General features: G+C 41.8%; 1 long non-coding RNA gene across 3 annotated transcripts in view; it reads left to right on the top strand.

The window, feature by feature from the left end:
* The window catches only part of LOC143682268 (uncharacterized), a 157,334-nt gene that overhangs the window by 15,871 nt on the left and 116,321 nt on the right, over positions 1-25,142 (top strand). For 2 of the 3 annotated variants that reach the window (XR_013175058.1, XR_013175057.1), the window contains 2 exons: positions 11,255-11,398; positions 11,514-11,651. This is a non-coding gene — a long non-coding RNA (uncharacterized LOC143682268). The remainder of the gene's footprint in view (positions 1-11,254; positions 11,399-11,513; positions 11,652-25,142) is intronic. The other variant, XR_013175059.1, reaches the window with a different exon arrangement.

Genomic DNA, 25,142 nt, shown 5'->3' with positions numbered 1-25,142 from the left:
CATGCAGACAAACCTAATTCTAAAGGATTCAGCAGAGTTGTGAGAACCTGGGCCTTAGGTCATTGATACTATCAGCTACTAAAGTTAAAACACCTTAAAGAGAAGACAAATGAGGATGTGGGGACGTAGGACAAATAACCCACAATCTACCGAATGATAAAGAAATATTGAGATTAATTAAAGAGAAATTAGTTTAAACCTTCAGTGAAACAGACATGGTTAACACTCTGCTCTTTGAGAAGTATATCAAAGAACCAGAAAAAATGTTGAAAGATGGAGATCTAGGACTGATAGATAGACAAATAAGATAGGGCATTTGCAGGATCAGTTTAAATATGAAGCAGCTAATGCAGTATTTGGCATATTGTAGTCACTTGGCAAATGTTAGTTTCCTTCATTCCAAGCTCCTGAAGCTTCTCAAAATGAGTAGAAATCAGATTCAGCAGGGCATATTACATAATCCTAAGGGGTTTGGACCTCTCCTGAAGCCACTAGGTAGATACAAAGAGGACGTAAGATTTCATTGCAATTGTCAATTTTAGAAGGATCCCAGGTTTTGCTCTGTGGGGAAGAAAATAGGGGAGAGATTCGGAGAGGGGAGGCCAGAAAACCAGTTAGGCAGCTGTTATAGGTATCCATGAGGAAAACCATGGTGCTCAGACTTGGAAAGTAGGGACTGGAAAGCCAGAGAAGATTTTGGATTTGAGTGAGACTTGGGACGTAGAATCCACAGGAGTTGGTAATTGATTGGAGGTTGTCCTGGAACAAAGGCAGAGAGGAAATCTCAGAAGACACCCAGGTTTTGGCTTGAGCTGGATTGGATGGTGACAACAGTCTCTGTGACAGCAAACACTGAGGGAGTGGGAGAGAAATACCTAGGTGGGGAGATGGTACGGGTCAAGCGTTTTGAGTTTGAAGTGCCTGTGAAACATCCACGTGGACAGGAGCAGTAGACAGCTGGCCTTATGGACCAAGAGGTGTGGGTCCAGCTTATTAGATATATCAGAAAGGTTGTCTGGCATAACGGATGTGGAAGCCATGAGCACAATCTTATGTGTGTGTCAATTAAATCCACCCTTTAATTCTGAATTAATTTTTAATTCGGAAAAAAGGAACCACAATGCTTCGTGATCTGAGAGCCTTTCAGGAAAGCAGGAAGACAGAAATGTGAGAAAATGTCAGTTATTTCCTAGTGTGGAATGGTATGGGAGCTAAGCTTGATCATTCATTCATTCACTCACTCATTCATCCATTCTACTATTCATTCCTTCGTTCTTTCAATAAATATTTATTGAATTCCTATCATGTGCCAAGCATTGTTCTGGATATTGGGGATATGGGAACGAACACAAGAAACAAAAAAATCTCGGCCTTCCTGGAGCTCAGTGTGGTGGACACTCTGGGAAAACCCACAGAGGCATCTCCCTGCCTGATGAACACTTCTGTTTTTCTTCTTGAGTCACTCTTCAGGGTGTACAAAGGCATGAGAAAGTGACTCATACAATTTGGAAAGATTTCTCACCTCAGAATAGCTTTGATTAATCTCACAAACATTTCTAAGTCCCTCCGATGGTTCACACACACCTTGGACTGATGGTGTTTGGGTGTAGGGAGAAAATATTCAAACTTCCAAATAAATATTTAAATCAGCCTTTTGAAATGTTATTCATTTTCTGTTTCAGAAATAGCGTTCATCCTCCATGAAATATTACCAAATAGTGTGTGTATATAATTCACAAACATATTAAAATGCATATAATTAAAATATACATATATATGTATATAAAATATACATGTATACATATATAAACACATACTTTGGGGAGGAAGAGTAATAAAAAACATTTTAATAATAAGGATAGAGAGACAGAAACTTTATATAAATTTATTTAACAATCATCAGCCTTCGGCAAACTTTTTCTTTAAAGGACCAGATGGTCAATATTTAGGCTTTGTAGCCATACGGTATACATCTTGACTACTCAGTCCTACCACTGTAGCATGAAAACAGCCTCAGGCAATGTGTAAGCGAGTGAGCAGGGCTGCACTCCGTGCAAAATGGGAGGTGGACTGGATTTGGCCCATGGGTCGTAGTTTGCCAACCTCTGATCCAGGTAATTATATGAGTAGTAAAAGGATAGTGTCTTCGCTAGGAGAAGTACAGGGTGCTCTGAGACATAAATCACTCTCTTTAGGAGGGTGGCTAGGGAGGACTTGCCTGAGGAACTGATATTTGCTGAGTTCTGAGAGATGAGTCAGTGCTAACCTGAGAAAAAGGAGTTGTGGGAGTGCTGTGGCTCCAAGGTGAAGAGGGCAAGAGGTGCCCTGGTGGCCTTGAACTCAGCCCAGGTGGCTGCAGTATAAAACAATGGCAGCTCCAAAGGGAAATGGGTCCATCTTGGACTCAGGAACCAAGGCCATGTGGAGCGATGGTACTGAGGTGTGAGATGAGGCCCAAAGTACTTTTCCCTAGCTGCATTTGCCTCTCGAGATAGGATCCAGGGCCAGGTTTCCATGAAGCAAGGAGAAGGAAGAATGACTTCTGACCAAGCCTGCTTGCTCCCCTCCATCGACACCCTCAAGCAAGAGAGCTGTCAGTTTATGATGCATCAAGGGCGTAAAGGACAGTGCCGTTCCTGCCTTCTCACCACATACCCCTTACAGAGGAGGCAGGTTACGTCCACCAGTCCTGGGGATGTCCCTCTATTTTATGATGGAAATAAAGCCTGCCCTTGGATTGTTGTCCCTTCACAGGTTGGCTTCAGGCAGGAAGAGAATGTAGAAGCTATTGCCCTGCTTCTCTTTTTTTATTCCATCACCCCATCTTTTTTGTACAATCAAGATTTTTTCCAGAAACTTAGGATCTTCCGGCTGAGTCTTTGCTCTGTTTTCATCTATTTGCTTTAGCCATGTGGAAGAAGGAAAATTAAGTGAAATTTTGGAACTTTGTGTCTTATCCCCGCCTCTTCTCAATCAGAGAAGCTTGTGGCTCTCTCTGCTAATAGTGATGTCTAGTATATTTGTGGTGTGGGTAAGGGTAGGTTTGCTCTCACGTTCACTCCCTGCCCTTTCCCTGCTCTGCTGGGCTCTGTATCGCAGGGAACTACGTGTCCCAGACCCTTCTTCCTGCTGGATGCGGGGAAGGGTTGGCCAATGGGAGGAATGGTAGAAAACTGGAGAGTAGAAGGATAGAAGCCAAGGTATTTCTGCCCCCTCTTTGCTTCCTGTGGCATCTCCAGTTGCTTCTGTCTCTTAGCTATGGCTCTGTCTCCCTCCCTGCATCATCCTAGTTCCATGGGCAGCCCCTACCAATGTTTTAGCACCTGCTGGATGCCTTAGCTTCTGGTTCCAATAAAATCACCTCTTCTCATCCCTCCAGCCTAAGGAGAGTAGCAGCAACTTGTTTTTGCCAATCTCTGGGCTGCTTTACCATTTCCTATTGCTCTCTACACTTCCATGTTCTGGATAGTCAAATTCCTGTATTGAACTCCCTCTGAAAGGACTTCAGTGGTGTCTGTTTTCTGATTGTATTCTAACAAACACATGTAGCATCTCAAAATTAAAAGGAGTTCTTTGTTCTATGATCTCATTTTTATTTTGACTTGTACAACTTCAGGGAAGATATCAAGGCTGTGGCTAGTATGCCCATTTTGCAAAGGATATTAAAAGAAGTAAAAATGTATTTCCCTAAGTCTTGGATTATGGCAGCATGACTTAGAGAAGGGAACTATATTTGTCTTTGTTTGAATCCCAGCTGCATAATTCTGTAAGACCTTGGATAAGACATTTCACATCTCTGAGCCTCTGTTTTCTTCATCTCAGAATTGATAATAATAATAATAGGGCTGTTGAGAAGATTTTTTAAAATGCTGTTATATAAAGCACTTAGCATACTGTTTGTAGAAGTGCATTAATGTTAGCAGTTGTAGTAGGAGCTCTCTTTACCATCTTCCAGTTAATGGATTCAACCCATAGCTAACTTTCTCCATTCAACCCATAGCTGACTTTCTCCATTGCAAAATATACTAACAATTGCCCAAGGCTTGTTGTATGCTCAAAGCTCTGGGATGTCTGTACACTTCTACTCTCAATACTTGAGAAACATATTTACTAGTAGTCAAGTCCTCCTGGTTCCAGACCTATTTGATTTAGTTATACTTGTTCGCAGAGCCAGAAGCTAATGCACTTAAGCTTCAGGATCCCTAACCTGCCCAGGCCCCTTCCAAGGGCCTTGAGGAAATCCTAGCTATGAGTTCACAAGGTCATCAGGTTTTAAAAATTTGTTCAGAAGTAAAATATTTTAATCATAATTGGTTAATATTCTTTTCACTCTCCCCAAATGTCAGGAATCATCAGAGTGACCATGAGTATTTTTTTGGATCCTGATAAGAGGATGTGTGGATTTGGAGATATCTTTAGATTGTGTAATGGGTTGTGTTCAGGTGGTTTGAAGTCATTTCTCTGTGAAGTTTTTCTAGCCATCCCATTATCGGAATGGCTTCCAGAAGTATTCCTGCCATCTTCCGTACCTACTCACTGATGTCATGACACAAAGGTGCAGGGTCAGAGAGCATATGACAGTAGGAATATGATTTATTGTGCCTGGCATAAGAGGTTTGAGAATAATAACAAAGAAACAAGGTTTGAAACATAGTCAGAGCTAGTCTCTGGGACATCCTCTCAATTATCAGACGTGTAAAAATGTTAAGTGGATAGTTCAGTTCAAGAGACAGCTAGTCAAAACAGAAGTTCTTTCATATTAGGAATATTCTTGACAATGCATATAACAGGTATAACATTAACAGGTATACATACCCCGTAGTTTTTCCTTTTTTTGATGGGAAGTATGTAAAATGGAATTTATCAATTTCTGAGATTTCAGGGCACAAACTATAGCCATACTTCAAATAGCAAGTATATCTGTGTGTAAAGTTGCATATTTTATGCATTCCAAATATAATAAAAGAAAATTTGATCAACCATACTAAAGAAAATACTGAATTATTGTTCTAGCATTGCTATAGAAAACATTACTGTGAAATTATTGCCATATAAAAAGTGATCAAGAGTTTGTAGTGAGTGATGTCATCAACATGGTGATGTAAAACATCCCCTGATAAAGCCTCCCCAGATATTAGGGAAAAAAGGACAAATTCCACTTGCTTAGAACTCTGGAGGAGGGTAGAGACTAGAGAAGGACTCCATAAGTGCTGAATCTAAGAAAATATCAGACAGAAAATTTCCATCGGGACCACCGGAATATCCCCTTCCCCTCACTCAGTCCTGCACAGCTTGGTTGTCACTCAGAGGCAGCTGCCTGGGTCCCTCCCACTGCAGACATAGACTATAGAGCTATTCCCTATAGCCATGAGTTACAACCCCCATGCATAGCTATGCACAGGGTCCTAAGTCCATGGAATCCAAGCCACTATAGAGTGCTGCATACACAAGGGCCGCTGGGGGAGGAAGAAAACAAAAAAAAGAGAGAGATCATGGTAGAACTACTGCCAAGAACTGTTGTGTCTTCGCTCAATCCAGTTTCTGTTGGCTGGACCACCTAAATGCAAAATGGACTCTTCTGAAATAGCATGCCTTTCTGGATTGATCCCATCTGACTCCCCAGAGCAGGATACCCTAACAGGGAAGAAACCAGAGGTGGAAAAGCCTCACAGGAGAAATAAAGGAGGAGGGAGTTAAATGGAACTGCTGTAAAATAGGACATGTCCCAGAAATGAAAAGTATAAGGAAAACAGGACACTCAGTGAGGGAGAGAATGTAAACAAATCATAGGAGCTGGGGAGACAATTCTGCATGAAACAAACAGAACAGAACAAGATTCTCAGAGAAGAAACAGAGGATAGAAAGCTTTCTCTTGAAAGTGGAACAATTGCACAAAAAGTGTAATCTTAAAAATTGCACCCCATATTCAGGGCAAGAATCAGATGAAGAAGAGCTGAGAAAAATCTGAACAGTTAGTCAAACATGGTTATTCTAAAGATCTAGAAAAACTTGGACTAAGCGTCAAAGCCTTAATACAAAATCAATCAACAATAAAACCCCAGATAAGTGGGAGAATTGGACCTTCAGAGTTAACTCATTAAAATAATCAGATGCCTAGACAGCAGCAAAAAGTTACCAGCCATACTAAGAGACAAGAAGGTATGGCTCAGTCAAGGGGACAAATTAAAATGTTGAGGCGACTCAGAAGTTGGAACATCCAATCGAAGATGTTGAAATGTATCTCCTAAATCAGTTCAAGGTAATGAAATAAATTATGGATAAAGAGCTAAAGTATATTCAGAAGACAATGTATGAACATAAAGAAGAATTTGAAAATGTAAGAAGAAACAGAACTTATGGGAATTAAAGACACAACAGTAGAGTTGAAAAAATGCACTAGAGGTATACAACAGCAGATTTAAACAGGCAGAATAAAGAAAGAATCAGTGAACTAGAAGACAGGACAATCAAAATCATACAGTCAGAAAAACAGGTAGTGAAAAGAATAGAAAAACTTGAGAAGTTTCTCAGGGATTTGAGTGACAGCATGAAGTACAGAAACATATGCCTCATGGGTATCTCAGAGGGAGAAAAGGAGGCAAGAGGGGCAAAAAGAATTTGAGGAAATAATAGTGAAAAATTTCCTAACTCTTAAGAAAGAATAATTATATATATCCAATAAGTACAATGTGCTCCAAACAGACTAAATCCTAATACACTTACTATGAGACACATACTAATCAGAATGTCAAATTATTTGACAAATAGCCTAAAACATCATAAAAAAGAAGAATGAAGTTGGAGGATTTTCACTTCCTGACTTTAAAGCATATTACAAAGTTATATAGTGGTCAAAACAGATGGTTCTGGCACAAGGAAAGCTGTATTGGCCAATGGAATCAAACATAGAGTTCTGAAATATACCCTCAAATCTATAGCCAGTTGATTTTTGACAAGGCTGCCAAGTCCACTTAATTGGGGAAGAATAGTCCCTTCAACAAATGGTGCTGGGCAAACTAGATATTCCCATGCAAAAGAATTGAAAGAGGACCCATATCTCATACCATACACAAGAATTAACTGAAAATCTATCGAAGACCTAAATATAAGAGCCAAGACTATAAAACTCCTACAAGAAAATGTAGGGAAGCGTTTTCAGGATCTTGTGGTAAGCAATGGTTTCTTAGACTTTCCACCCAAAACATAAGCAATGAAAGAAAAAAATACATAAATGGGACTTCTTCAAAATTAAAAACTTTTGCGAAGGACTTTGTCAGAAAAGTGAAAAGACAACCTACTCAGTGGGAGAAAATATTTGGAAGCCACATCTCTGATAAATGTTTAAGACTTAGAATATATAAAGAAATTCTGCAACTCAATGATAAAAAGACAATCCAATTAAAAAATGGGCTAAAGACTTAGACATTTCTCCAAAGAGAATATACAAAAGGCTAAAAAGCACATGAAAAGATGCTCAACATCACTATTAGGGAATTGCAAATCAAAAACACAATGAGGTATCATTTCATACCTACTAGAATGGCTACTACAGAAAAGAACAACAAACAGAAAATTACAAGTGTTGGAGAACATAGGAGAGGACATGATGAAATAGGAACCCTCATTCATTACTGGTGGAAATGTAAAATGGTACAGTCATTGTAAAAGACAGTTTGGAAGTTCCTCAGGAAACTGAATACAGAATTACCATATGGCCTAGCAATACCACTTCTGTAAGGTGTATACCCAGAAGAATTGAAAGCAGGGACTCAAGCAGGTATTTGCACACTGACATTCATAGCAGCATTTTTCACAATTACCAAATGATGGAAGCAACCCAAGTGTCTGTTAGCCACTGAATGGATAAACAAAATGTGGTATATCCATATGGTGGAATTTTTATTCACCTGTAAGAAGGAATGAAGTCCTGATGCACATGACAACATGGATGATGTTGTCCATGGATGAACCTGGAGGACATTATGTTGAGTGAAATAAGCCAGACAGACATGAAAAATACTATGTGATGTCACTGTTATGAACTAAATATAATAAACAAACTCATAGCATTAGAACCTAGAGTATTGGTTACCAGGGGATAGATTGGAGGTAGAGAAAGGGGAGTTGATGGTTAACCTGCACAGTTACTATTAAGGTTGTTTGTAAAAGCTTGGAAATGGATGGTGGTGATGGAAGCACATTATTGTGAATCTAATTAACAGCACTGAATTATATATGTAGATGTGGTTGAAAGGGGAAGTTTTAGGTTGTGTATGTTACTAGAATGAAAGGAGATAAAACATGGGCCCATATAACACGGTGAACCCTGTTGTGGATGTTGGGCTGGGGTTAACAGTACAGGTATAAGAATGTTTTTTCATGAAGTATAACAAATGTATGACACTAATAGAGGGTGATATAATAGGGTGGTATATTGGAAAATGCAACTAATGTAAACTATGGACTATATTAACATAACTATTTTTTTTAACTTTTTTTATTAATTAAAAAAATTTAACAAAACATTTAGATATCATTCCATTCTACATATACAATCAGTAATTCTTAATATATCACATAGTTGCATATTCATTTCTTAGTACATTTACACCGGTTTAGAAAAAGAAATAAAAAGACAACAGAAAAAGAAATAAAATGATAATAGAGAAAAAAAAGACTATACATACCATACCCCTTACCCCTCGCTTTCATTTACCACTATTTCAAATTGAATTTATTTTAACATTTGTTCCCCCTATTATTTAGTTTTATTCCATATGTTCTACTCTTCTGTTGATATAGTAGCTAAAAGAAGCATCAGACACAAGGTTTTCACATTCACAGAGTCTCACTGTGAAAGCTATATCATTGTTCAATCATCAGCAAGAAACATGGCTACTGGAACACAGCACTACATTTTGAGGTAATTCCCTCCAGCCTCTCCACTACATCTTGAACAACAAGGTGATATCTACTTAATGCGTAAGAATAACTTCCAGGATAACCTCTCGACTCTGTTTGGAATCTCTCAGCCATTGACACTTTGTCTCATTTTACTCTTCCCCCTTTTGGTCGAGAAGGTTCTCTCAATCTGTTGATGTTAATTCTCAGCTCATTCTAGGGTTTTTCTCAGTCCTTTGATGCTGAGTCTCAGCTCATTCCAGGATCTTTGTCCCAAATTGCCAGGAAGGTCCACACCCCTGGGAGTCATGTCCCACGCAGAGAGTGGGAGGGTGGTGAGACTGCTCGTCGTGTTGGCTGGAGAGAGAGGTCACATCTGAGCAACAAAAGAGGCTCTCTTGGGAGTGACTCTTAGGCCTAACTCTTAAGTAGACTTGACCTATCCTTTGTGGGGTTAAGTTTCATATGAACAAACCCCAAGACTGGGGGCTCAGCCTATAGCTTTGGTTGTCCACACTGCTTGTGAGAATATCAAGAATTCAACTTGGGGAAGTTGAATTTCTCCCCACTCTCACCATTCCCCGAAGGGGGCTTGCAAATACTTTTCCAGTCACTGATCAAATCATTCTGGGATTCATCGGGGGATCACTCTGGACAAACCAACAAAATCTCATGTTAACATAACTATTTTAATATTCTTTGATCAATTATAGCAAAGATACTATGCTGTTGCAAAGTGTCAACAATAAGGGGCTTATGTAGGAAAAATAGGTGGGTACATGGGAATGATTTTTTTGTAGACCTACAACTTCCTTAATTAAAAGATGATAATAATAACATATTTCATATGCCTGTGTATTGGGTGTTTTAAATGAAGTAATCCATGTTAATTGCTACACACCTAGAAGCTCTCAATAAATGCTGGCTACAACTGTTATAAAAAATATTAAAATTGTAAAAAAGTGCTATCATCAATTTTAACAAATGTTCCACCCCAATGTTGGTGGTGGGGTGGTATTTGGAAATCTTGTATTTTATGCATGATTGCACATAAACCTATAAACCTACAATTTCTCTAACAAAACAAAAATTTATAAAAAGAGTTGGTAACCAGAAGCTATAGGATTAAAAAGTACTTTAGTGATGGTAGAGATAGTTTAATAAAAATATTTTGAACTTTTTATCTGGATTTTGTGGTATTTATGTGTTTTCACCTTTTTAAAAGTAGAAACTTTAATTGATTTTCTCATTCTAAATAAATATATATTTTTGCATCTAATTTCGTATTTGTAATTTTATTTTCTTCTTCAAGAAGCAAATTAAATAAGCCTCAGGCCCCCCCAAAACCTGGTTCTACCCCTTCTTGTTGTTGTAATTGTGCAATTTAATACAATTTCATGTAAAGCAACAAAAAACGAGGGTATAAAGAAATAATTGCTTCCTTAAAAATAAAAATGCATTTGTTGTGTAAAAACTTGATTTGATTTGAGTTGCTAAAAGCCACTGCAGTTGAAGTAGGTGTAGATGAGAAAACCTTAAGAGATTTAAGGTAGAAGAAATAATAATCTGGAAGAATTCCTCTTTTAGTCTGTTTTGCAATAATTTTTAATTTCTCACAGCACCTTGAAGAAGCCAAAACTGGACACTCCCGATGAGGCCTGGGGACGTGCTTTTAAAATGATGGCAAATGGAACTCTAACAACAGGCTAGGAGAGGCTTTTACTAACTGACTTCGCAACACAATGCATTGGGCAGCCTATACTCTGTCCAGACATGGCAACTGAGAGCAAGCTTAATTGTTTTTTTTTCCCTGTCTGGTCCACCTACTTTCTTTATGGATAGGAAAACTGAAGCCCAGAGCAGCGAAGTGGATTTCCCAAGGTTGCACAGCCATCAAGTGGCAGAGCCAAAGTCCCAGGTCTCTGGATTCTCTATCCTTCTGTCTTTTACAACACTCAGCCAGTGTGTGGAGCTGGGAGAGGCGACTGGGAAAGGAAGTGGGAAGGCAGGCATTTTTAGACTCTCACATGCTTAACTTGTTAGAGCGTTCATGATGTCACAGTTGAGGAGGAAAAGGGGGAAGCCTTGGAAATCCTCAAAGACCCTCATGTGGCCCCGCTGCCAAATCTACTCTGTGAATTATTCTCCTGTTCTCTCACAGAGGCTGTGGTCTGAGCCTAAGATGAAAGGAGAGATGCCTGAAGGGGAACCTGACGTGATTCCCTTAATCAACTCTACCCCTTCCCCAGCCACATATCCCTGTTCCCTTTGTATAGAACTTGGTTTAAAAAAGAAAAAAAAAATTTCATCTGGGACTGGTTACTATGGCAACCACTTATGTTCTGGGTTACAGAGTCACCAGCCAGGAAGGAATCAGGAAGATATATGGAAACCATATTGAAGGATGCACCATATTCCTCGTGAGAAAAAGTTCTGACTGTTGGACGTCATTGTTCATGGCCAGCCTTAGTCCAACAAGGAGAACAGACCCATAAGGGTATGGGTGGGCTCATCACCTGGGGTCCTGGGGATTTGGCCTGGGTGAGGTATCTGTGGTAGAGTGAAGAGGGTCACCTCAGCTGGACTGAGTTTTCTTCTGTTCCCTTGTAAAGCTGACAGCTCCAGGTTCAAAGGTCAAAGGGCAACTGGGGAGGAGTCTCTTTCCTGTCTTGCAACGGCTTTAGGACACTGTGAGTACCTCGCCTGCCGAACCCTCTGTTTTCTGTTTGGAGGCTCTGGCTGCAGCCCAGGTAGGGATTGGCAATCCAGTTTTCTCCCATAACCCCCTGCCCTACCCCCCCCCCCAGCTCTTTAAATACCTTTGTTAATGCCTGAACCCCAGTAAGAGTTGCCAGTCTGGCCTTGGAGCCTGGGATCCACACCTTCCCCACAGGCCAAGGCTAGGAGAAATAGTCCCTGAGCTGCAGGCCTCTCACTGACTCCCCCTCTAACTAAGTGCACATGAATGGGAAGTGTATGTCAGCTGAAACCCAGAACTTCTGAAATCAAGGAGCCACATCAAACAGCCAGAGGGACCACAAAAAGGCGGGAGGGATGGGGGCTTTAATGGTCCTTTTACAAAGGTGGAATTCCTAAGCAATAGGAACTTGCATGCAGCCTGGAGCAGTTGCGTTTTAAAGGTTTCAGGAGAGAAGATAAAGGGCTGGAAGGGAGTTCCTTCTTCCACTTTCCCCCAGATTTATGCCAATGAGGCAACATTTCAGGTGCTCCATACATGTTTGTGAAATAAATGAATGAATGAGATATGACTTTCCCTATCAATATGCTTTTGAAGCCTATGGTCTGATTAATTGTATAATATGAATGGCAAGCAGGCATCAGAATGGAGAGTATGATTCAGAAGACATCCCAAAGGCTGCCCTTTCTCTGTTTCCCAAACTCCTATTTTGGAGAATATTCTTTAGAGCAGGGATAAAATGTTGAAAGCCTATAGGAGTCAGCCAGATGTGATCAATGAAAGAGGTGGATGGGGGCAGGGGTCAAAGCCATCTGAAGAGCTGGGTCACCTGTGAAGGGACAACAGCCACTGCCCAGTTCCAGTGAACCCCATGCAGGGTGGCAGGTCCAGGGTTGCTGAATCTTCTGGCTTTACAAGAGCCACCAGAGCTCCAAAATTTTATGTGAAATCTCTGACTTTTAAAAATATGGGCATCTAATTCAAATTTTAAAAGCTCCATATGGCCAAACTTACTCTCTTTTAAGGTTACATCTGGACCATAGGATGATAATTAGTGATCTTGGATTTAACATTTTGCTTCATCTGTTCATAAAGTATATGTTGGGGGGAATGCTCAACCTGGGTCACAAAGAGTGTCTTAGTTTCCTAGGGTTGCTGTTACAAAGCACCATTAAAAAGGTGGCTTAAAACAATAGCAATGCATTCTCTCACAGTTCTGGAGGCTAAAAGTCTGAAATCAGGGGTTGGCAGAGCCAGGCTCCCTTGGAAACCTGTAGGACAGAATACTCCCTTGCTTCTTCTAACTTCTTGTGTTTGCTGGCAATCCTTGGTGTCCCTGCTTGCAGATGCATCATTGCAACCTCTGTCTCTTCCATCTTCCTATGGCCTTTTTTCCCACCTGGGTCTCTCCTCTTCTTATCAGTATATCAGTGATACGGAAAGTGAATGGGTGTGGCTGAGACCCAGGATTTGGTTTGTGTGTGTCATAGAGGTTGAGAGGTCAGTGATGTTGAAGCTGGACAGCCCTGGGAGTTCTCTGAGGAACTGAGACATCAACCAAGGGCTGGCGCCAGGAGGGTTCTTGATTCAGTCACAGAAAAGAATTCAAGGACTAGTCAGAATGACAGCCAAAATGTTTAATAAGCTCAATGCTGGAGAGCCCTCAGAATTCTTGGAGAAGTCAAGACCTCCACCAGGGACTGATGCCATGAAGGTTCTTGACTCAACTGCAGGAAAGAACTCAAGGACTAGTCAGTGTGTACAGCCAAGACTCCAAAGACTAGCCGATGTGTACAGCTCAAAACTTTAGTGTGTAGTGAAAATACATGCTCAAAGGAAGATGAGTGCGGGAGTTCTCCAAAGGAGGAGAAACCCTCTGAGATTAGGATCCTTACATTATAAGGACTTGAAGGGGCCCTTTCCCCTCTGGCTATGCTAATAAGGGATTGATGAGCTATATTTTTCATTGGTTCTTTTCAGGTGCCAACCCGAGTGAGGGCTAGGTGTGCAGAGGCTGGGTGTGGGCCCACCAAAAGGACCTTTTTGTTATGGATTTTAGGGTCACTTTCCCCTTCCTCCTTCCCTTTCTAACCTGTGTCAGTGTGACATGAGCTACTGAAGGGCTGACATCTCTGGTATTGGTATGGTGTGCATGTGTGTGGTTTTTTGAGATGAAACAATTTTTATACTCAGTTTTCAACCAGATTAAGACAGGTTGGTTTGACTGATGACTGCAGGGAAAATTTGGAGCCTATCCTCAAAAATAAAGCTACAAAGGCCCTCTTTATGACCCAGCACTGATACTAATCTGCTAGGGTTCAAATCCTGGCTCCCCACTTACGAGCTGAGTAACCTAAGTCGCTTATCCTCCATGTATCTCAGTTTCCTTGTCGGTAAAATGGGAATCATCACTGAATATTAGTTTTGAGACCCGAGGGAGTTAATTCATATAACAGGCATAGAATGATGCTTTGTGGGTGCTGAACAGTAAAGTCTCCCTTTCTTTATTATAACCTTTCTTTTCATTCTCACCTTTGGGGCCAGACACACTCGTGATGTCTGATATGGGCCCTGGGAAAACAGTCTGTGAGTCAGGGATTTAAAAGCTCTTTTCCAGAGCTGAAGATTCTGATTCTTGGCTGTGTGGAGAGGAAATAAAACCCTGCTCTTCTAAATGGACTGGGAGGAGTATGAAATTACGGCTAACTCGGTTTGGAGCTTTTGTGTAGGGCTTTCACGAAGAGATCAACCATTAATCATGCACAATGGCTCTGACCTTGGGTGAACCACAGACTCTTGAACATGGAAGATTTCACTCCTGGGGGTCTGCAGACACAAAGATGTTCTGCTCACCGTTAGAGCTCCCAGAACCAGGGTGCAAAATGGCCTTAGGTGCAGTGGGCTTGTTTCTTATCCATAGAAACTCCCTTCTTTTCTTTTGTGGTCTGCTTTCATATGGAGCAGGTACAGCAGGGAAAAATAAAGATTTTGGAGGACAGGGTCAAATTAGTCTCTGGTATTTAATATCTGTGTGTGTGACTTTGGACAGCTGATATGTCCTCTCCTTGCTTCAGTGTTTTCATCTTTAAATTGGGCCTAAAAATAATGTCCTTCTCATCGATGTTGTATACTGATGAAGACATAGTAAATGAGATACCTACCCAACAAGAGTGACACTGAAGTGGATGTCCTTATTGTGCAGAGGAGTCCAACGAGGCTCAGGGAGGTGAAGTTGCTCACTCCTACTTGAGGTGTAGGCTGCTTAATCAGGGCTCTAGCACATGGCAAGTGCTCCACAGTAGATTGCTGCTGTGGTTATGACCTGAGAACTAGCCTTCCTCAGTGGCCCTACCCTCCACCCATAACAGGTGCAGAAGACTTCAGACCCTAAGAGAGAGGGAGTTTGATAGGTTTTCTTCCTTCTTCCTTCCTTCCCTCCCACCTCCGTCCTTCCTTCCTTCCTTCCTTCCTTCCTTCCTTCCCTCCCACCTCCGTCCTTCCTTCCTTCCCACCTCCTTCCTTCCTTCCTCCTTCCTTCCTTCCCACCTCCTTCCTTCCCACCTCCTTCCTTCCTTCCTTCCTCCCTTCCTCCCTTCCTCCCTTCCTCCTTCCTTGATGCTACAGATTCTGCAGGGCAATTAATGCTCCAGAATTCTCTTGGGATCAGGCTGAGCCTAGACTCACCTGAAACTATCTCCTTCCTTGACTTCCTCTACTACCCTGCCTTGCTTCCCCTACACTGGCACGGTTGTTCTCAATAAATCACTTCTACCTGAATCTTTGTCTCACGCTCTGCTTGTAGAGAATCTGTACTGACCTAAGGCAGGGGCCATCTAATCCCATGAGTGCTTAACCAACATAGAGTCCATGTGTTCACAGTGATGGAGATGCTCCCAATTTGCTTCTTTATCCTATTTTCTTGTGTTCGTACTGGCGTGCTGTGATGTCACATTGACACATGCTGCTGACCACTAACTTTAAATGGTAATGGGAGTTATAATATGGAATGTATGTTATAGCGTCAGAAAATATGTGTTTGAAGTCTGGCTTCCCTACATTATTATGTGCCCTGGGCAGTTTCTTAACCTCTCTGAGCTTCAGTGTTCTCAGCTGTGGAATGGAGGCAATGGTAAGGCATATTTCTAGTCATCCATTTGAAAAACACTCCACAACAGTGAACAGTTATCATTCACCATAAATATGGCAGCTGGAGATCATAATTGGAAAGTATTGATCTAAATTGCCATAGGATCTTTGAGATGTGGTCCTACATAAGCTCTTTGGCCCTGTTAGCTTCATATATGAAAAAGAAAAATCTATCTTTCCAATTCATAAATATCACCCAAAATTTAGGTTTAGGGTAACTCAGCCATCTTTGTTCAATGGCTTCAGGTACAACGTCACCACCAGGTGGTAGTGTGGTCTTAAATGTCCTAAGCAAAGCATATGTCTTGGGTCCCCAAAAGCTACTGTAAGGTTTTGTGATATAACGCATTCCATACACTCTTGCTCTCCGACAAAATATAATGAAGTCATGTAGAATTCTCCAATGAAAGTTGTATATTTGCCAAGATATTTTTAAAAATGCATTTGCCAAGTGACTTAGCAAAACTTTTTGAGCAATTGCAACCAGATTCTCTTGGAGCAAAGTGATAAATTGTTGAATGAGAAGCTTGGGAGGAAGTTTCCCAGATGAATTCTGAGGAAAGTTTAGTAGAGGAGACGTATAGAAGCCAGAACGTGGTGTTCTTTCTAAGGAAAATGTGTCACTTGTTGTCATTCTCACATCTCCTTTCTATCTCAAGCAGAATCTGGCCTACCATAGTTGCTCAGTAAATGTTCATGGAATGAATGAATGAATCAGTCAGCCCATACATTGCCAGTGAATGATTATGGACAGTAATGGCAGGCGACATTTGTGCTATCATATGAAGAACCTCCCCTAGAATGATTACAATCTCTAGCTTTTGGTGAAATTGAACTGGGTGAATAAGCAATGTTAATAGAATTGGGATGCCCACGGATCTGGGAGCTTTCTGTTGTGGCTGAACCATTTAAGGAGATAAATTATTTGGAAAATTCTGTTGTAGCTGTTAGGGACCTATCAGGTCCCTGAATAAAAGTCATTCTCCACTACACCAAGTGCCAGGGGAGGAAAAATATCTTACAGCCATCAATTTCTTTACCCCAAGATAACCATTTCCTTTCAATGAGCTTACCTAAGCAGACTCAGAATTCTCCTTCTGGACTGTAGCAATTTGGAGACCAGGCCAGGCCATCAAAAGCCACCTCACCAAAGGTCCAAAGATGACACCAGGGAAATAAACTGATAAGGCCTAGAGAAGAGATAGAGATAGGTAATTTGTCTCAAAAGCTAAATTATGTTCATTTTTGGTTTGAAGCGCCTTCATGGTTTCTTTCTTTCTATCTCCTGGCTCTTGATGTAGCAGAGAGCAACTTTTTTTTCATTGAGCCAGAGGTACCCTCAAATACATCTCGGCTGATTGAAGTTGAGATCCCCAGAAGCTAGGCCTGAGGAAAGGCAGAATTTCTCTCTCTTATCTGCTTGTATTAGCTAGGAATGCAAATGACTTCACTTACTAGGAAACCTGACTGCATGGCTTAGCTTGACTTGGCTTGGCTTGGCTCAGTAAACCAATGGAATTCTCTTGGGAATTTCTGTGATTCATTTGCTTCCCTTCAGAGTCGCTTCCTGCATTCCAGAAGGCAGAAGGTGGAAATGGGTAGGGGGTAGGTCGTGCTAGTCTCTTTTTTCAAGCAGAGACATTTCCAAATATCCCCCACTCCATAAATAGACTTACATATCTGTGCCCTCCACCAGGACTAGCCCACTAGCCCCATAGCTGCAAGGGAAGCAGGCAACCTGAGAATATGGATTTCCAGCCTCTGCAATGGGAGGCAGACAGGAATAAAGGAGTAGGGACAACTCTGGGGTCTCCAGTCAACAGTGTCAACCTGCTTTCTAAGGCTTGCTTTCAAGTTCCCATTTTAAATCTGGGGACCTATCTCTTACCTGATGGTTTACATCTGGAATGTCCTTATATATGAAATGATACCACCCATTTTCTACTGCAAGGGTGTGGCATGAAAATAAAACTCACCTCCACACATACAAGAGATATCCAAAGGCAATAATAGCTAAACTCTAATAAGGGTTTATATGTTGGGTACCTGTGCTAACCACTTGACGTTTAGTAAGTTTTAACAATCCTCACAGTGATCCCTTGTGATGGTTGCTACTAAACCACTTCCATTTTCCTGATGAAGAAGCCAAGTTTCAGAGGACTTGAGAGACTTGTCTCGCTTAAAAAGAAGCATATGTGGGATCTGAATTTAGGTTGTGCCAGGCTCTTAGCTGCTACAGGCATGTGCTCAGTCGGGTTCATTCGAAGTTGTCCTCTAATGTATAGTAAGAGGCCAGTGACTGCTTTCCCTTCTAATCACAGACATGCCTGGGGTCCCTACACTCTGCCCCTCCTTCAGAGTCTGTTAGCGCGATTCTTCTAGGCCTGCAGTAAAATGATATTTACGAGGATTTTTCTCTTTGAAGTGAGAGTGTTTGCGCATTCCACTTTGCAGCATGGGGAAAACAAGAGCTCCAGCGGATAAATAATTGCAGCCTTGGGGAAAGGGCATGGCGCCTGTGGATGCGCAGTCTCCGCTCTGTCATTCCAAGTCATCTTACACAGAAATATCTTTATTTGTGTCCTTTCAAGTGACTTTCTTTATTAGTGCCTTTCCTCTCTCCTATTCTATTTTTTTTTTTTTTTATTTTCATGGGCAGGCACCGGGGATTGAACCCAGGTCTCTGGCATGGCAGGTGAGAAGTCTGCCTGCTAAGCCATCTTGGCCCACCCCTATTCCTTTTATATACAACGAAACTGGCTGGTATTATTATTACTTTTTAGTGCTCCTTTTTGGTTAATGTTTCCTTCCACTTTCCCATATTTTTATTTGGATGTGGGGAACATTTTTCCCAATTTTCAGCATTTGGACTGAAAATGAGACATGAGATAGAATTTTGGATACGTGGCACTGCCACTTACTAGCTGTTTGATCTTGGGTGGGTGGCAACTTCTCTGAATATCCGTTTCCTCCTCCATATATTGGGTATGAAGATATCTACCTCCAGGATTTCTGTCTGTGTGGGGAATAAGTCACTCTAAATGCTAAATTTCATGAGGGATGATGCAATGTGTCTGTTCTTTCTAGATTAATGTAAAAATCTCATTGGTCCTCTCCCAGATTTAATATCTTCATATATATATATTTTTATATATCCTTCCATCTATCCTTTTGTCCATCCACCATCTATTTCTCATCCATCCACCCATCCATTACCCATTCATCTACTTTTCTGTGTATCCATCTAGCTATCTAGCTGACGTGGGTTCAAAATATGCTGCTTATCCTTTCCACTACTGTCATCTCATCAAGTCACCACCATTTTCCCACTGAATTTTCTAGTACTCTCTTAACTAATGTTTCTGTTTCCACCTGCATTCCGCTTTGGTCTGTTCTCAACACAGAGACCAGAATTACTCTTTTAAAACCTAAAATCACATCTGTTTTTCTGTTCCAGACCCTGCAATGGCTCCCCTTGTCACTCACAGTAAAAGCCAAGTGCCTCAGACTTCATCTACTTCTCTCATTTGTGTATGCTGTCTCTACTGTGGCCACACTGGCCTCCCTGCTGCCCCCTCAAACCTTCCAGGGACATTCCTGCACCAGGAAATTTACCCGTGCCCTTCCTTTGTCTGAGATGCTCTTCCCTGAGACACCTTTATCGATTCTCATTTCCTTTGAACCTTTTCTTAAATTTCCCCTCCACGAAATCTTCTGACAGCTCTATTATTAATGTCACCCCTTCCTTATCTCACCATTGCATACGTCCCTCTCTTGTCTTTATTTCCCTGTTAGCAATTAGTACCATCTAACATACTATATATTTTGTTTATTGTCGCTCTTCCCTATTAAAATGTAAGCAGGGATTTTCATCTTTTTTCTTCTTTGCTACACTCCCAGTACCACTTAGTAGATCCTCAAAAAAAATATTGAGTGCATGTACTTCTCTCTCTCTCTTTCCGTGTATGTGTATGTGTGTAGGAGATAACAGCCTCTATCACAATGTGGTCGGGTTTTGGTCGGGTTTTGTTGTCCCACACAATGTGTTTTTAAAGTGACCTCAGGTAAACCAAGGCCAAACTAGATCTAGCGAACTTGGAAAAGTGATGGTAATAAACAGTGAAGGCCAAAGGACTTACATTTTACAAGCTGCCCATCCTACTTCCTACTGACTAACCCAGTGTTTGATCTCTTTGCTTACTCATATCTGTGTCTCCCCCGAGGTTAAAATAAAGTAGACTAGTGAAGGCAGTCTATGTAGCTCACTCACCCAGACAAATCAACTCTGGGGGAAAAGAAAACAAGAACCGTTTGTGCTTGCCTATTCGTGAATGACTCAGGTTGGGGGGTCTCCTTGGATAGAGTTCACCTGATGGCCATTCCTGTTTTCTTTAGGCTGATACAGCTTTCAAGGAGACCCTGGAGCAGTGAATGGTGGATAAAGCCAATACTGCTGTTTACCCTTTCAAGTACTCCGAGACCCTAAAAAATCTTCCCTTTTTAATTCTTAAGAATGGTAATGGGGATGGTGTAGGGCAGGGGTCAGCCAATGTTTTTGGTAAAGGGTCAGATGGTAAATATTTTAGGCTTTGCAGGTCATACAGCCTCTGTCGCAACTGCTCAGCTTTGTTGTTCTATTGTGAAAGTGCCACGGACAAAAGACGTTAATGAATGGGCATGGTTGTGTTCCAATCAAACTTTATTTATGGACATTGAAATTTGAAGGTTGTGTAATTTTCACATACCACAAAATATTCTTTTTCTTTTGAACTTTTTCACCGTTTAAAAATGTGAAAGTTTCTCAGCCTGCGGCCTTGTGAAAACAGGTGGTGGGGCCACAACTGGCCCGCGGGCCAGAAAATACTGACCCCTGGTGTAAGAAATGGAATGGAGACTTCTTATCATTGGAACTATTGTGTGTGTGCGTGTGTGTTTACCATATAGAAATATTGATTTTTCACTTAAAACAAGTAAGTGTATGCTTTTTATAATACAGAATATCAGATGTCATGAAAATGTGTATTTTTCTGATGCACAATGTGTAATTTTTAAACTGGCTAAGATATTGTGTCAGATCAATTGATAACTGCAATGTATAAAACATATGAAACTAATTCCAGGAAATACCTTATATTTATGTCCTTGGGTCTGAATTTCTGAGCTCTCTGTGTTTAGGGATGGAATTTAGTTTATTCAAAGAGTAGCAGGTTATATATCTTGATGGCGACATTAGCTCAATATTTCGTTTCCTTTCTGGAGCAGGTAAGCCTTACAGACTGTTTTAGTTTGTAGCAATTACATTTGCTTATCGCTAAGAAGCAGAATTTCATTTGAAACAGTTATTAATGTCTAAAATTCACTTCCAGGAAATAATTTTGAACATTTTATTTATTAAAAAGAACTTGAGGTTTGTTCAAAGGCATCTATGTAATTTACAAAGTTCGATATTAGATATTTTATGAGGTAATATAAAAATGACATTTTCTGAGACCCTATTGCTTAATTGTACTGTTATGTTTGATGTCAGAATAAGGTGCTAGTCTGTATTTTGCTTTTATGGCACTAATCAGTAAGTTTATTAAAGGGGAAAAAAAACTAAACAGACCTTCCTCAAGCATAAATTTTTCTGGTTGTTTATGGATTTATTTTAAAGAAACATCTTTAAAAGATATACAAATTAAGCCACTTTAGTTACGTCCTTTTAATGGCTCACCTTTATGGGAGAGGATGAAATCTGAGAACATATGGAAAATCTAGGACTTATGCCATTGTAGCATAATCTTTTGGTGTCCTATAACAACTCCCTGGCATTCACTGTTCCAGTGCGTGCCTACGGCACCAACTGCAAGCAACCCAAGGCTCTCTGCCTGAGGGCTTCCTCTCGGCCTAAGTGAGGGGCAGACTCAAAATGCTTCAGAGTTCATATCCCAGGATCAGCCCTCTACCAAGGACAGATGGCAGTTGGAGGATAGATAGCCTGGCATCTTCACCCTTCTAGTGGCATAACTCTGAAGTTGTGATCGGTACAGTCTCCCCGAGTTCCCCATAGGATTGCCTCCCAGTGGCTCACAGCAACAGCTTACTGCACTATCTGTTGCTACATAACATATCATCTCCAAATTTAAGGGCTGTAAACAACAAATATTTATTATCTCACAATTATTATCTCATGATATCGTGGTCAAGATGTTGGCCAAGGTGGCCGCCATCTGAAGAGTTGCCTAGGGTTAAAAGTCCTGCTTCACAACTCATCCCCATGGCTGTTGGTAGGAGGCCTCTCTGTGGGGCTGCTTGAGCATCCTCGTGATGTGGCCCCTGGCTTCCCCCTGGGCAGGTGATTCAAGAGAGACAGAGACCAAGATGGTCTCCAGTTACACACCATTGCTTTTGCTTTATTCCGTTCATTAGGAGTCAGTCACTAAATCCAGCCCATACTCAAGGGAAGGACACTTAGGCTTCACTATAGGTACTTTCAATTGGTTTCCCTTCTCTTGCTCTCACACGCCTCTACCTACCCACTGGCGTTTTCCAGGATAACCTCACAGATAAACTGTCCTTGTCTTGGGGTCTGCTTTAGGTAAATATAACCCAAAACAGCTAACAAGAACAACAACAACAACAGACACTACCATTTTTTGAGTCCTAACTGTGTGCAAAGCACCAAATCAATCACAATTTCCAATAATAAGGTATTTTGTCTTTATTTTATAAACTAACTGACAAAGGTTAAATAACTCATTACTCAACGTCATTCAGCTAGCAAGTGTCAAAGTTTGGTCTGTATTCATTTATTCAACCGTTAGTCACTGTCCTAGACATTACAGATAAAACAGTGAATCACTGCAGATAAAATACATTGTACAATAACAGTTCATCCCTTCCAGGTGCTTACATTCTAGAGAGAGAGAGAGGCAATAAACAAGTTATCAAACAAATATAAAACTTTAAATTGCAAGAAATGCTAAAAGAAAAGGACTCAACCTGTAAGAGAGTCTAACTGGGAAATCTACTTTGGTTGGGAGGTCAAAGAGGGCCTCCTAGAGGTGGTGAGATCATTCTGATGCCTGAAGGGCAGCAGGGAGCCAACATTTGAAAAGTGGCAAGAAAGGCATTCCTGAAAGAAGGCAGCATGTGTTCCCTTAACACTAGACTCTGTTGCATCCCATCCAGTTCCACCAAGGATTGCCGGGTTATGATGGATTCCTAGGAAAAACGTCTGGGATGTCCTTCCCATACCTCATCACCCAATTCTTTTCTGGGGACCAGGATTCCCCTGGCCTGAGGTAACATCTTTGATGCAGAAAAGTGTCTGGGGGTTGGACCTTGAGCCACTCTGAAGACAGAAGCTACCCTGAAGATGGGAAGAGCTTTGCAGAGTGCCTTGCAAAAGATGGAACAGCAGGTACTGAGCACCTGCTGTGTACTGGGCACTCCTCTGGGCATATCACAGGTGCAAACCCAGGGAAACCCTTGGAGCGGCTCATCTCTTTCCAAGGGAAGAAACTGCAGCTCAGAAATCTCACACGAGGGACAAGTTAACTAATTCTTTAGCAGCTGCCATTTTTGTGGCCTGATGCTTTTCTTAGAATATGGTAACAGCTGTCCATAGAAACTAATGATTGTCCTTTCCTCCCAGTCTGGACCTCCCTTTTAGGGAGGAGGAGTAGTTAATGCAACATCAACAAACATTCTAAAATGTCTGTGTCTTGACTCAAGACAACTTTGTCTCTTTTTCATTTCAGTGCAGGCTGGTGGCCAGGGTGGGGAGGGCCCTGCTCCCCAGATCCTGCAAGACTCTAGGAACCTTCCATCTTGGGCTCTGGCTCCTTTTGTTTCCTTAGCCTCCTCACCTTCCTCTCCTCCTCTGCCTCCTTTTATTCCTCTCCAGTCAGAGGCAGTTGGGGAATGGGGAAAAGGTGCAAGGTGATTATGAGAGAGAAGTTTCTGTGAGGGCAGGACATGGAAGTGGTACACACCACTGCAACTGCCACTCATGTTTATTGGCCAAGAAACCAGTGACCCCACCTGCAAGGGAGGCTGGGAGATGTGCTCCCAAGAGGCGCTCAGTGGGATTGGAGAGTAGCCCACCCATCTCTGCCACATCTGACCACCCCAAAAGAAATGGCAATAACTGCAAACACCCTTCTTTATTGGGTCACTAATGTGTGCAAGGCACTTTTCCACATTCAGCCTTATTTTTTTTTTATCTTACAACAGTCTGAGGTAGCAATAGGAGCAAATGCATATGGCGCCAACTACAGTTGGCATTTAATCTGGAGATTAAATGAGTTACTCATTTAATCTCCAGAACAACACTGTTAGGGGGATACTATTATGATTTTAGAGATGAGGAAACTGAGGCACAGGGAGGTTCAGTCACTTGTTAAGTCCCACAGCTCATCAGTAGTGGGTTGCCTGGCTCTGGAGACCAGGCTTTCCCTCACAACCTTGTATTGCCTCCAGAAGGGAGAGATTATCAACCTTTTGGAGATGAGGAAACTGAAGTCTAGAGAATTTGAATCTCTTGCTTATGACCACACAGCTGGAGCCTGGATTTAACCCAGATCCCATGCCCTTTTTAAATCAAGCCTGAAGTGTGATGCCTGGGGCTGGCCTGGCCTGGCCTTGGTTTTGATCCTCCTTTGGAGGAATGAGTGCAACTGTGCTGTCCAATGTGATAAAAATCTCTGAAGCTGCTGGAGCTAGAGGCAGCTCTTCCCAGACCTCCCCCCCCCAAGCCCCCCTTTCCCGTCTTAATGAGCCCGGAGACGCCAGCAGGACGGCGGCAACCAATGGACAATTAGCGGAGAGGCCTGTCCCGCGTGGGCCGAGCCCAGCATCAGGGCCTTAAGTGTCTGCTTATTAAATCACAGCTCCGCCTGGAGCCAGCTCTGGCCCCCTCCTCCCCCCAGGACGCCACACACAGCCCTTTGCGGGCGGCCCCCTGGGATGCAGCTCGGCCCACAGGATCCAGGGAAAATACAACCAGAGAAAGACAGGAAGACCTTCCAGCCCAGCACAAAGGCCAGGCTGGGGTGAGTGGGCACATTCCTCTGCACACCAGCTTCCCCCATGTTAGGCCAAGCCCCTCGCCTCTCAGAGCCTCAGTCTCCTCCTCTGTATAATGGGAATGTCCCAGGATTAGATGAAATGGTGTATATAAAGGGCTTAGCATCTCACCTGGCTCAGCGAAAGGGCATCATCAATTCCAACAGCTCCTTATTAAGATGCAGATTCCTGGGCCCAACCCCAGACCTACAGATCCGTAGTTGGGAGCCAAGCCAATGGAGCCACACTTTTTGGGTTTCTCAGATGGGTCAGGTACACAGTAAAGGCTGAACATAATACTTTTGAACAGGGTCAGCAAACTTTTTCTCTAAAGGTTCAGATTGTCACT

The sequence above is a fragment of the Tamandua tetradactyla genome, chromosome 5 (genome assembly GCF_023851605.1).
Source record: "Tamandua tetradactyla isolate mTamTet1 chromosome 5, mTamTet1.pri, whole genome shotgun sequence".
NCBI classification, from domain to species: Eukaryota; Metazoa; Chordata; class Mammalia; order Pilosa; family Myrmecophagidae; genus Tamandua; species Tamandua tetradactyla.
The sequence above is the reverse complement of the archived record's forward strand: the minus strand, read 5'-3'. Positions and strand labels throughout refer to the sequence as shown.